Here is a 10,866-nt window from a genome sequence, read left to right on the forward strand (position 1 = left end):
GGATATCATATACCCTATTTCCGACAGTGAGTGGGTGAGCCCGGTTCAAGTTGTTCCCAAGAAGTCGGGCATCACAACGGTCAAGAAGGAAGACGGAGAAATGGTCACTAAAAGGATGCAAAATGTGTGGCGAGTATGTATTGACTACAGAAGATTGAATGCCGCCACACGGAAGGACCATTACCCCTTACCCTTCATCGATCAGATGCTAGACCATTTGGCAGGTAAATCTCACTGCTGTTTTCTTGATGGATTTACTGGATATTTTCAGATACATATTGCTCCTGAAGATCAGGAGAAGACCACGTTTACATGTCCGTTTGTCACCTTTGCCTATAAAAGGATGCCATTTGGACTATGTAACGCACTCGCCACTTTTCAGAGGTGCATGATGAGTGTCTTCTCCGATCTAATGGAGAATTGTCTAGAGGTTTTTATGGATGATTTCAGTGTTTATGGTGTCTCATTTGATTGTTGTTTGGAGAGCTTGGCCAAGGACCTAGCTAGATGTGTTGACACCAACCTTGTCTTAAATTTTGAAAAAGGTCACTTTATGGTACGACAAGGTATAGTGTTAGGACATGTAGTATCTCATGAAGGCATTTCTCTGGACCCGGCTAAGGCCGATGTTATTACTACTCTGCCTCACCCCTCATCCATGAGGGAGGTCCGCTCGTTTTTGGGACATGCAGGATTTTATAGGCGCTTCATCAAAGACTTCAGTAAGATTGCTTTGCCACTGCCGCGCCTACTCCAAAAAGATGTGGATTTTGAGTTTGACAGTGAATGTGTAAAAGCTTTTGAAGACTTGAGGAAAATTCTCACCATAGCACCGATTGTGCGAGGCCCCAACTGGACGTTGCCGTTTGAGATAATGTGCGATGCGTCAAACTATGCTGTGGGTGCCGCGCTTGCACAGCGTGAGGGTAAACTTCCTTATGTTATTGCTTATTCTTCTAAGACGCTAGATGCCGCACAATCTAACTATACCACTACCGAAAAAGAACTCTTAGCCATTGTTCATGCCTTAGATAAATTCAGATCTTATTTGCTAGGTTCAAAGATAGTGGTATACACGGATCATGCAGCTTTGAAGTATTTATTGACAAAGAATAAGTCAAAGCCTAGACTCATACGTTGGATCTTGCTTTTGCAAGAATTCGACATTGAGATTAGGGACCAGAGTGGATCTCAAAACCTGGTTGCGGATCACTTAAGCCGCATTGAGAATTTAAAAACTGATCCATTTCCGATCAATGACTCATTTCCATTGGAAAGTTTGCATGCTGTGTCAGCTAGTTTTCCTTGGTTTGCCCCAATGGCGAACTACTTGGTTGCAAGAATCTTCCCTCCCAACTTTTCGAAAAATCAAAGGGACAAGTTGAGGAGTGATTCCAAATACTACATTTGGGATGACCCTCACTTGTGGAAGAGAGGTGTAGACCAAGTAATCCGAAGGTGTGTCCCGGAATCCAAATTTCAACCAATTCTGGATGCTTGTCATTCGTCCGACTGTGGTGGCCACTTTGGCCCACAAAGGACCGCCAAAAAGGTGTTGGATTGCGGATTCTAGTGGCCAACCTTATTCAAGGATGCTAAACGGCTATGTGTGTCTTGTCATCAGTGTCAAAAGTCAGGAAACACATCCCAAAGGGATGAAATGCCTCAGCAACCTATGTTATTCTGTGAGATATTTGATGTGTGGGGCATTGACTTTATGGGAACGTTTCCTAACTCTGGTGGGTATCTGTACATTCTGTTAGCGGTTGACTACGTGTCAAAGTGGGTGGAGGCCATACCCACCTGCCTTGACGACGCCACGAGGAATCACATTGTATGCCGTTATGGGTCGCCACGAGCAATCGTGAGCGACCAAGGATCCCACTTTTGTAACAAGAAGGTAGAAGCATTGCTCAAGCGCTATGGAGTATCGCATAAGGTTGCTACTGCTTATCATCCGCAAACAAATGGGCAAGCGGAAGTTTCCAACCGGGAAATCAAGAGAATCTTGGAAAAAGTGGTCAATCCACAAAGAAAGGATTGGAGCCTTCGGCTAGGAGATGCACTATGGGCATACAGAACGGCTTACAAGACTCCGATAGGGATGAGTCCCTTTTGGATCGTCTATGGTAAGGCATGCCACCTTCCAGTGGAGATTGAGCATCGAGCATACTGGGCGGTAAAGCAGTGCAACATGGATTTGGCCAAGGCGGGTGAAGCTAGGAAGTTACAATTAGAAGAGCTTGAGTGTTTGAGGAACGAATCATATGAAAATGCCCAAATTTACAAGGAGAAGACTAAGGCATTCCATGACCATCACATTCGGAAGAAGGATTTTAAAGAAGGAGATGAAGTCCTCCTCTACAACTCAAGGCTCCGATTTATGCCTGGCAAGCTCCGTTCTAGGTGGGAAGGACCTTTTAAGGTGAAAGAAATGAAGCCCTACGGAGTGGTGGAATTGTTTGATCCCAAAGGTGAAGCGACTTTCAAGGTGAATGGGTATAGAGTGAAGAAATATCATGGTTGCAAACCTCCAAGGGAGCTAGAGGTGTACATATTGGAGGATGCACCAAGTAGAGATGAAGCTTGACAAGAGGACCGTCCAACTTAAGGACGTAAAAGAAAAGTGCTTGGTGGGAGGCACCCCACCGTGGTAAGATCTTCCTTGTTTATACCATCTTGTAGTATCTTTAATTCCTTGAATTTTATGATCTTTTGATGATTGATTGAGTGCTTAGAGATGCTAGCTTTGTTGATTCTCTTAGATAGATAGAATGTTCATTTAGATAGGTTGTGAAAGAGGTAAAGAAAACACAATTTTTTTCTTTCAAAAAAGAGCACCGACGCGCAAGCGCACAGTGCGCGCACGCGCCGGCTGCGAATTCCCATTTTCAGGCCAAAAACCCGAGAGTTGGGCCAACTTTGTGCCCAACTCGCGCCAGGCACCCACGCGTTCGCGTACATGCCGCCTGCGTGCAACATTGCCAGTTGATCATCGACGCGCAAGCGCACAGTGCGCGCGCACGCCGATGGGGCTTTGTGGAGTCTCTGGTACATTTTCCAGAGAGTTGTGCCACAATTGGGCCAACTTTGTGCCGAAGCTGACGCGTCCGCGCGTAGTGCGCGCCCGCGCCAGCTCTCGAATACCACAAGCACGCGCCCGCGCATGGTGCGCGTCCGCGCGCATGCCTCCCTGGGTCACCCTGGTACAAAAACCAGAGACTTGAGCCAGGTTTATGCCACTTTTGTGCCTGGGGCACAACTCCTCTCGCGCGCGCGCCACTGCCGCGCATGCGCCCTCAGTTAGCACCTTCACGACGCGTCAGCGCATCTTGCGCGCGCGCGCCATCTACGCGAATCAGTTTAATACTTTGCGCCGTTTCACTCCTTTCTCACTCACATTCTCTTCTTTTTCTTTCTTAGTTCACTCTTCCCCTCTCTTCATCATTTCTCTTCTCTTCTTCTTCTTCCACAACCCACACCATTGTCTCCGGCCACTCACCGGTGACAACCACCTTTTCCGGTGGCGCTACATTTCTCTTATTTCCTCTCTCATCTTCACAAAAGAAGATTCAACCTTGCTTTTTCATACTCTTCAAGGTTCAACTAATTCCTTTCCTTTACTTCCACTTTCCTTTATGCTATTTCTTTTAATCAATTGCTTCTTGCCATCTTACTTAGTTTCTCTTTTGCTTGTTAATGATATTTCTTGTTTTTGTTTGCTTATTTTCCCTCTCTTTTCTTTGTTTATCCATGGATGTTGAACTTGAACTTAATTTGCATTACTAGATCTTTTGTCACTCTTTTACCATTGTGTGATGTTTATGTGGTGATTGATGTTCTATTTTGGGCTTTAGATTGGTTTAGTATTTTATAATTTCTCATTGCTTGATTATTGCACGCCAAGTGTTCGACGAAATGCACAACTACCATTTTGGCTCATTTTTTGTCATACACTTTCAAATTGGTGCTCCCTTCTCATTCACTTGCTTCCTCTTAAATGCATTGAGTCTAATTTATGTGCTTAAGGTTCATACTTGCCAATCCCATATTAATTGAACATAACTTGCTTTTACTAAGGATGCTTGAGACTACTCTTCTCATGCTTTTGCATGCCTTACCTTCTCTTGCATCACATGCCAAGTGATATAACCCCTGCATTCATATTCATCATGGGCATGACAAATCACTTGCATGTTTTCATCAATTTGTTTCTTGGGTTTAATGTTTTCCTTCCTCCCCTTTCCTTTTAGGATGGCCACCAAAAAGGGCAAGGAGGTAGCTTCGAGGAAACCGGCCGCAAAAAGGGTGCCCCAAGGATCAAATTCTAAGGCGCGTTCTTCAATAGGAGCCAAACCTTTATGAAAGAACAGAAAGACACCCGCTCTTATTGATGAGGATAACAAGGGCAAACCGGCAAGAGACTCATCAAGGTTCCCTAACCGCTTTTGTGAACTTTGGTTCCCCTCCATAGCGGTAAGGAACTATCATCCTGAGCACTTACTCGCTCCGCCGGATAAGGTTGCTCCTTATATCCTACCCCGTATCGAAAAGTGAGGATGGGGGTTTCTTTTGAGGAAACCAAGGGAAATCAACCTCTCTTGGGTGGAAGAATTTTACACTAACTACCATCTCTCCTCTCTTCGATCGGTGTATATGCGCCGGAAGCAAGTTTCAGTTTCAGAAGAGGCTATTCAGCAGGTGCTCAATGTTTTACCAGTGCCAATTGACATGGATGGATACAAAGAAGTCTTGTGTCAGTGAGTGGAGTACGGATTTAATTGGGAATCAATTCTCCAAGTCATCGCTGAGCCTGAAGCATTTTGGATCCATGGTAGCCAGCGGATGAGGCCCAAGAGTATCAATGCTCGCTCCCTCACTATGGAAGCTAGAACCTGGGCACAGATCCTTTCCCACTATGTGTTACCTAGCACTCACAGGTCATCCATCACAGCGGACCTTGCTTTGCTTGTCTGGTGTATCCTCACGAAGAAGCCGGTGAACATTCTATTTCTTGTCAAGCGAGCAATGAGTCAAGTCCACGACCGAGGTAACCTGCCATTTCCAGCTTTGGTATCTGACTTAGTTTCTGCTGCGGGTGTTTCTTGGGAAGTCAAGGATAAGAAGATCATGGTTCCGGCTAAGGGCGATGTGGTCCCAAGCGGAAAATACCAATATCTTCCCATGAACAAACCAAGCCTCGACATGGTCCTGCCACTTCTTTGTCCCTCGAGCTCATCATCACCACCACTGAGATCCACAAATCAAAGGATAGAAGATCTTCACCGGAAGCTGGATAGGTATGAGCGGCGCAACCACCGCCGATACACCCACCTCAAGAAGCCTCTGAGTCATGTTGCCCCAAGCAGGGAGGAGCCTGAGATATTCACATCCACCTTGAGGTAACTGATGAGCGGATAATTTATATGCTTTTTGGCATTGTTTTTACATAGTTTTTAGTATGATTTAGTTAGTTTTTAGTATATTTTTATTAGTTTTTAAATAAAAATCATATTTCTGGACTTCACTATGAGTTTGTGTGTTTTTCTATGATTTCAGGTAATTTTTGGCTGAAATTGAGGGACTTGAGCAAAAATCTGATTCAGAGGCTGAAGAAGGACTGCAGATGCTGTTGGATTCTGACCTCCTTGCACTTGAAATAGATTTTCTGGAGCCACAGAAATCCAATTGGCGCGCTCTTAATTGCGTTGGAAAGCAGACATCCGGGGCTTTCCAGCAATATATAATAGTCCATACTTTGCCTGAGTTTTGATGATGCAAACCGGCGTTCAAACGCCAACTTCCTGCCCTATTCTGGAGTTAAACTCCAGAAACAGGTTGCAAATCAGAGTAAACGCCAGAAACAGGCTACAGCCTGGCGTTTAACTCCAAAAAGAGTCTCTACACATGAAAGCTCAATGATCAGCCCAAGCACACATCTAGTGGGCCCGGAAGTGGATTTCTGCATCATTTACTCATCTCTGTAAATCCTAGTAACTAGTTTAGTATAAATAGGACTTTTTACTATTGTATTGTCGTCTTTTTGACCATCTTTGGACATTTAGTCCCTAGACCTTAGAGGCTGGCCATTCGGCCATGCCTGGACCATTTTCACTTATGTAATTTTCAACGGTGGAGTTTCTACACCCCATAGATTAAGGTGTAGAGCTCTGCTGTTCTTCATGAATCAATGCAAAGTACTATTGTTTATCTATTCAACTCAAGCCTATTTCTTCTCTAAGATATTCATTCGCACACAAGAACATGATGAATGTGATGATTATGTGACGCTCATCACCATTCTCACTTATGAACGCGTGCCTGACAACCCCTTCTGTTCTACATGCAAACAAGTTTGAATGTGTATCTCTTGGGTTTCTAATCTAAGATTAAAACCTTCGTGGTATAGGCTAGAATTATTGGCGGCCATTCCTAAGATCCGGAAAGTCTAAACCTTGTCTGTGGTATTCCGAGTAGGATCTGGGAAGGGATGACTGTGACGAGCCTTAAACTCGCAAGTGTTGGGCGTAGTGACAGACGTAAAAGGATCAATGGATCCTATTCCAACATGATCGAGAACCAACAGATGATTAGCCATGCGGTGACAGCGCATTTAGACTATTTTCACTGAGAGGACGGGAAGTAGCCATTGACAACGGTGATGCCCAACATACAGCTTGCCATGGAAAGGAGTATGAATGATTGAATGAAGATAGTAGGAAAGCAGAGATTCAGAAGGAGCAAAGCATCTCCATACGCTTATCTGAAATTCTCACCAATGAATTACATAAGTATTTCTTTCTTATTTTATTTATATTTTAATTATCAAAACCTCAAAACCATTTGAATCTGTCTGACTGAGATTTACAAGATGACCATAGCTTGCTTCAAGCCGACAATCTCTGTGGGATCGACCCTTACTCACGTAAGGTTTATTACTTGGATGACCCAGTGCACTTGCTGGTTAGTTGTGCGGAGTTGTGAAAAAGAATTGAGATTATGAATGTGCGTATTAGGTTTGTGGCGCCGTTACCAGAGATCATAATTTCGTGCACCAAGTTTTTGGCGCCGTTGCCGAGGATTGTTCGAGTTTAGACAACTGACGGTTAATCTTGTTGCTCAGATTAGGTAATTTTATTTTAATTTTAAAGCTTTTATTTTCGAAAAATTTTCAAAAAAAAAATAAATTATTTTATGTTCTTCAATCCTTATTTTTCTTTTTCCAAATTATTTTCGAAAAATCCAAAAAAATTAATAAAATCATAAAACTAAAAATAATTTGATGTTTCCTGTTTGAGTCTAGTGTCAAATTTTAAGTTTGGTGTCAATTGCAATTTTCTTATTTTCGAAAATTCATGCAAAGTGTTCTTCATGATCTTCAAGTTGTTCTTGATGATCTTCTTGTTTGATCTTTGCATTTTCATGTTGTGTCTTTTCTTATTTTTCATTTGCATTTTCAATTTGTTAGTGTCTAAATTTTGAAAATTTTTAAGTTTGGTGTCTTGCATGTCTTTCTTTTCTTAAAAATTTTCAAAAATAAGTTCTTGGTGTTCATCTTGACATTCAAAGTGTTCTTGGTATTCATCTTGATATTCAAAGTGTTCTTGCATGCATTATTAGTTTTGATCTTGAATTTTCATATTTTGCGTCATTTTAGTGTTTTTCTCTCTCTTCATTAAAAATTTAAAAATCAAAAAAATATATTTCCCTTATTTTTCTCATAAAATTCAAAAATTTTGATTAACTTAGTCAAAAATTTTTAAAAATCTAGTTGTTTCTTATAAGTCAAGTCAAATTTTCAATTTAAAAATTCTATCTTTTCAAATATTTTTCAAAAATCAAATCTTTTTCATTTATTTTTATATATTTTTTTGAATTTTTTTGAAATTTTAATTTTCAAAATCTTTTTCTTATTTTATCTGCTAACAATTAATATTTTGATTTAAAAATTTTAAGTTGTTACTTGCCTATTAAGAAAAGTTTCAATCTTTAAATTTTAAAATCATATCTTTTAGTTTCTTGTTAGTCAGTAATCAACTTTAATTTCAAAATTCAATCTTTTTAAATTTCTTTTTCAAATCTTTTTAAAAATAAATTTCAATCGTATCTTTTTCAAAACTCAATTTCAAAATCTTTTCTAACTTTTTATCTTTTCAAAATTGATTTTCAAAATCTTTTTCAATTAACCACTTGACTTTTTGTTTGATTTTAAAATTCTTATCTTTTTCAAAACTATCTAACTACTTTCCTCTCTCTGATTTTCGAAAATCACTCACACTTTTTCAAAATTCATTTTAATTAACTAATTGTTTTAATTTTAATTTAATTTAATTTTTTTAATTTTTGAATTATAACTAATATTTAAAATAAAAACAAAAATATTTTTATTTTATTTTCGAATTCTTCCCCCTCTCATCCCCTTCTTCTATTCTTCTCTTCTTCTACTCACATAAAGGAATCTCTATACTGTGACATAGATGATTCCTCTTCTTTTCTATTCTCTTCTTTTTCATATGAGCAGGAACAGGGATAAAGACATTCTTATTGAAGCTGATCCTAAACCTGAAATGACTCTTAAGAGGAAACTAAGAGAAGCTAAAGCACAACCCTCTGGAGAGGACCTGACAGAATTTTTCGAAAAAGAAGGAGACATGGCCAAAAATAACAACAATGCCAAGAATGCAAGGAAGATGCTTGGTGACTTCATTGCATCTCAATTCCTGCCATTGGAACAAACAACTTTGAGCTTAAGCCTCAATTAGCTTCTTTAATGCAACAGAATTGCAAGTTTCATGGACTCCCATTGGAAGATCCTCATCAGTTCTTAGCTGAATTCTTGCAAATCTGTGACACTGTCAAGACCAATGGAGTTGATCCCGAGGTCTACAGGCTTATGCTTTTCCCTTTTGCTGTAAGAGACAGAGCTAGAACATGGTTAGATTCACAACCTAAGGAATGCCTGAACTCTTGGAAAAAGCTGGTCAGTGCTTTCCTGGCCAAATTCTTTCCACCTTAAAATATGAGCAAGCTTAGAGTGGAAATCCAAACCTTCAGACAGAAGGAAGGAGAGTCCCTCTATGAAGCTTGGGAAAGATATAAGCAATTGATCAAAAAGTGTCCTACTGACATGTTTCCAAAATGTAGCATCATATGTATATTCTATGATGGTCTGTCTGAGTTGTCAAAAATGTCATTGGACCATTCTGCAGGAGGATCTCTTCATCTGAAAACCCCTACAGAAGCTCAGGAACTCATTGAAATGGTTGCAAATAACCAGATCATGTACACCTTTGACAGGAGTCCTGTGAACAATGGGACGCCTCAGAAAAATGGAGTTCTTAAAATTGATACTCTGAATGCCATATTGGCTCAGAACAAAATATTGACTCAGCAAGTCAATATGATTTTTCAGAGTCTGAATGGATTGCAAGCTGCATCCAACAGTACTAAAGAAGCATCTTCTGAAGAAGAAGCTTATGATCCTGAGAACCCTGCAATGGCAGAGGTGAATTACATGGGAGAACCCTATGGAAACACCTATAATCCTTCATGGAGAAATCATCCTAATCTCTCATAGAAGGATCAACAGAAGCCTCAATAAGGCTTCAATAATAATGGTGGAAGAAATAGGTTTAGCAATAGCAAGCCTTTTCCATCATCTTCTCAGCAACAGACAGAGAATTCTGAACAAAGCCATTCTGGCCTGGCAACCATAGTCTCTGATCTATCCAAGACCACACTAAGTTTCATGAATGAAACAAAGTCCTCCATTAGAAATTTGGAGGAACAGGTGGGTCATCTGAGTAAGAAGATTACTGAAACTCCTCCCAGTACTCTCCCAAGCAATGCAGAAGAAAATCGCAAGAGAGAGTGCAAGGCCATAACCATGACCAACATGGCCGAACCTGGAGAGAGTGAGGAGGACGTGAGTCTCAGTAAGAAAAGCCTCTTGGGACGTCCTCTGGATAGAAAGGAGTTTCCCTTTGAGGAACCAAAGGAATCTGAAGCTCATAAAGAGACCATAGAGATTCCATTGAACTTCCTTCTGCCATTCATGAGCTCTGATGAATATTCTTCCTTTGAAGAGGATGAAGACATCACTGAAGAGAGTGTTGCTAAATATCTAGGAGCAATCATGAAGCTGAATACCAAGTTATTTGGTTCTAAGACTTGGGAGGATAAACCCCCCTTACTCACCAATGAACTAAATGCATTAATGAGGCAGACATTACCTCAGAAGAAACCGGATCCCGAAAAATTCTTCATACCTTGTACCATAGGCACCATAACCTTTGAGAAGGCTCTGTGTGACCTGGGGTCAGGGATAAACCTCATGCCACTCTCTGTAATAGAGAAACTGGAAATCTTTGAGGTACAAGCTGTAAGAATCTCACTAGAGATGGCAGACAAATCAATGAAACAGGCTTATGGACTAGTAGAGGACGTGCTAGTAAAGGTTGAAGGCCTTTACATCCCTGCTAATTTCATAATCATAGGCACTGGGAAGGATGAGGATGAATCTATCATCCTTGGCAGACCTTTCCTAGCCACAGCAAAAGCTGTGATTGATGTTGATAGAGGAGAGTTGGTTTTTCAGTTGAATGAGGACTACCTTGTATATCAAACTCAAGGTTCTCCTTCTGTAACCATCGAGAGGAAGCATGAAAAGCTTCTCTCAATACAGAGTCAAACAAAACCCCCACATTCAAACTCTAAGTTTGGTGTTGGGAGGCCACAACCAAACTCTAAGTTTGGTGTTGAGAGGCCCCAACCCTGCTCTGATTATCTGTGAGGCTCCATGAGAGCTCACTGTCAAGCTATTGACATTAAAGAAGCGCTTGTTGGGAGGCAACCCAATGTTATTTA

At 40.8% G+C, this 10,866-nt stretch overlaps 1 non-coding gene across 1 annotated transcript; it reads right to left on the reverse strand.

Moving 5' to 3' along the window:
* Window positions 1-9,025: 9,025 nt before the first annotated feature.
* On the reverse strand, window positions 9,026-9,129 carry LOC112761600 (small nucleolar RNA R71). Its single transcript, XR_003181988.1, has one exon. It is a non-coding gene; the product is annotated as a small nucleolar RNA R71 (small nucleolar RNA).
* Window positions 9,130-10,866: the final 1,737 nt, after the last annotated feature.

Source organism: Arachis hypogaea, chromosome 16 (assembly GCF_003086295.3).
Source record: "Arachis hypogaea cultivar Tifrunner chromosome 16, arahy.Tifrunner.gnm2.J5K5, whole genome shotgun sequence".
NCBI classification, from domain to species: Eukaryota; Viridiplantae; Streptophyta; class Magnoliopsida; order Fabales; family Fabaceae; genus Arachis; species Arachis hypogaea.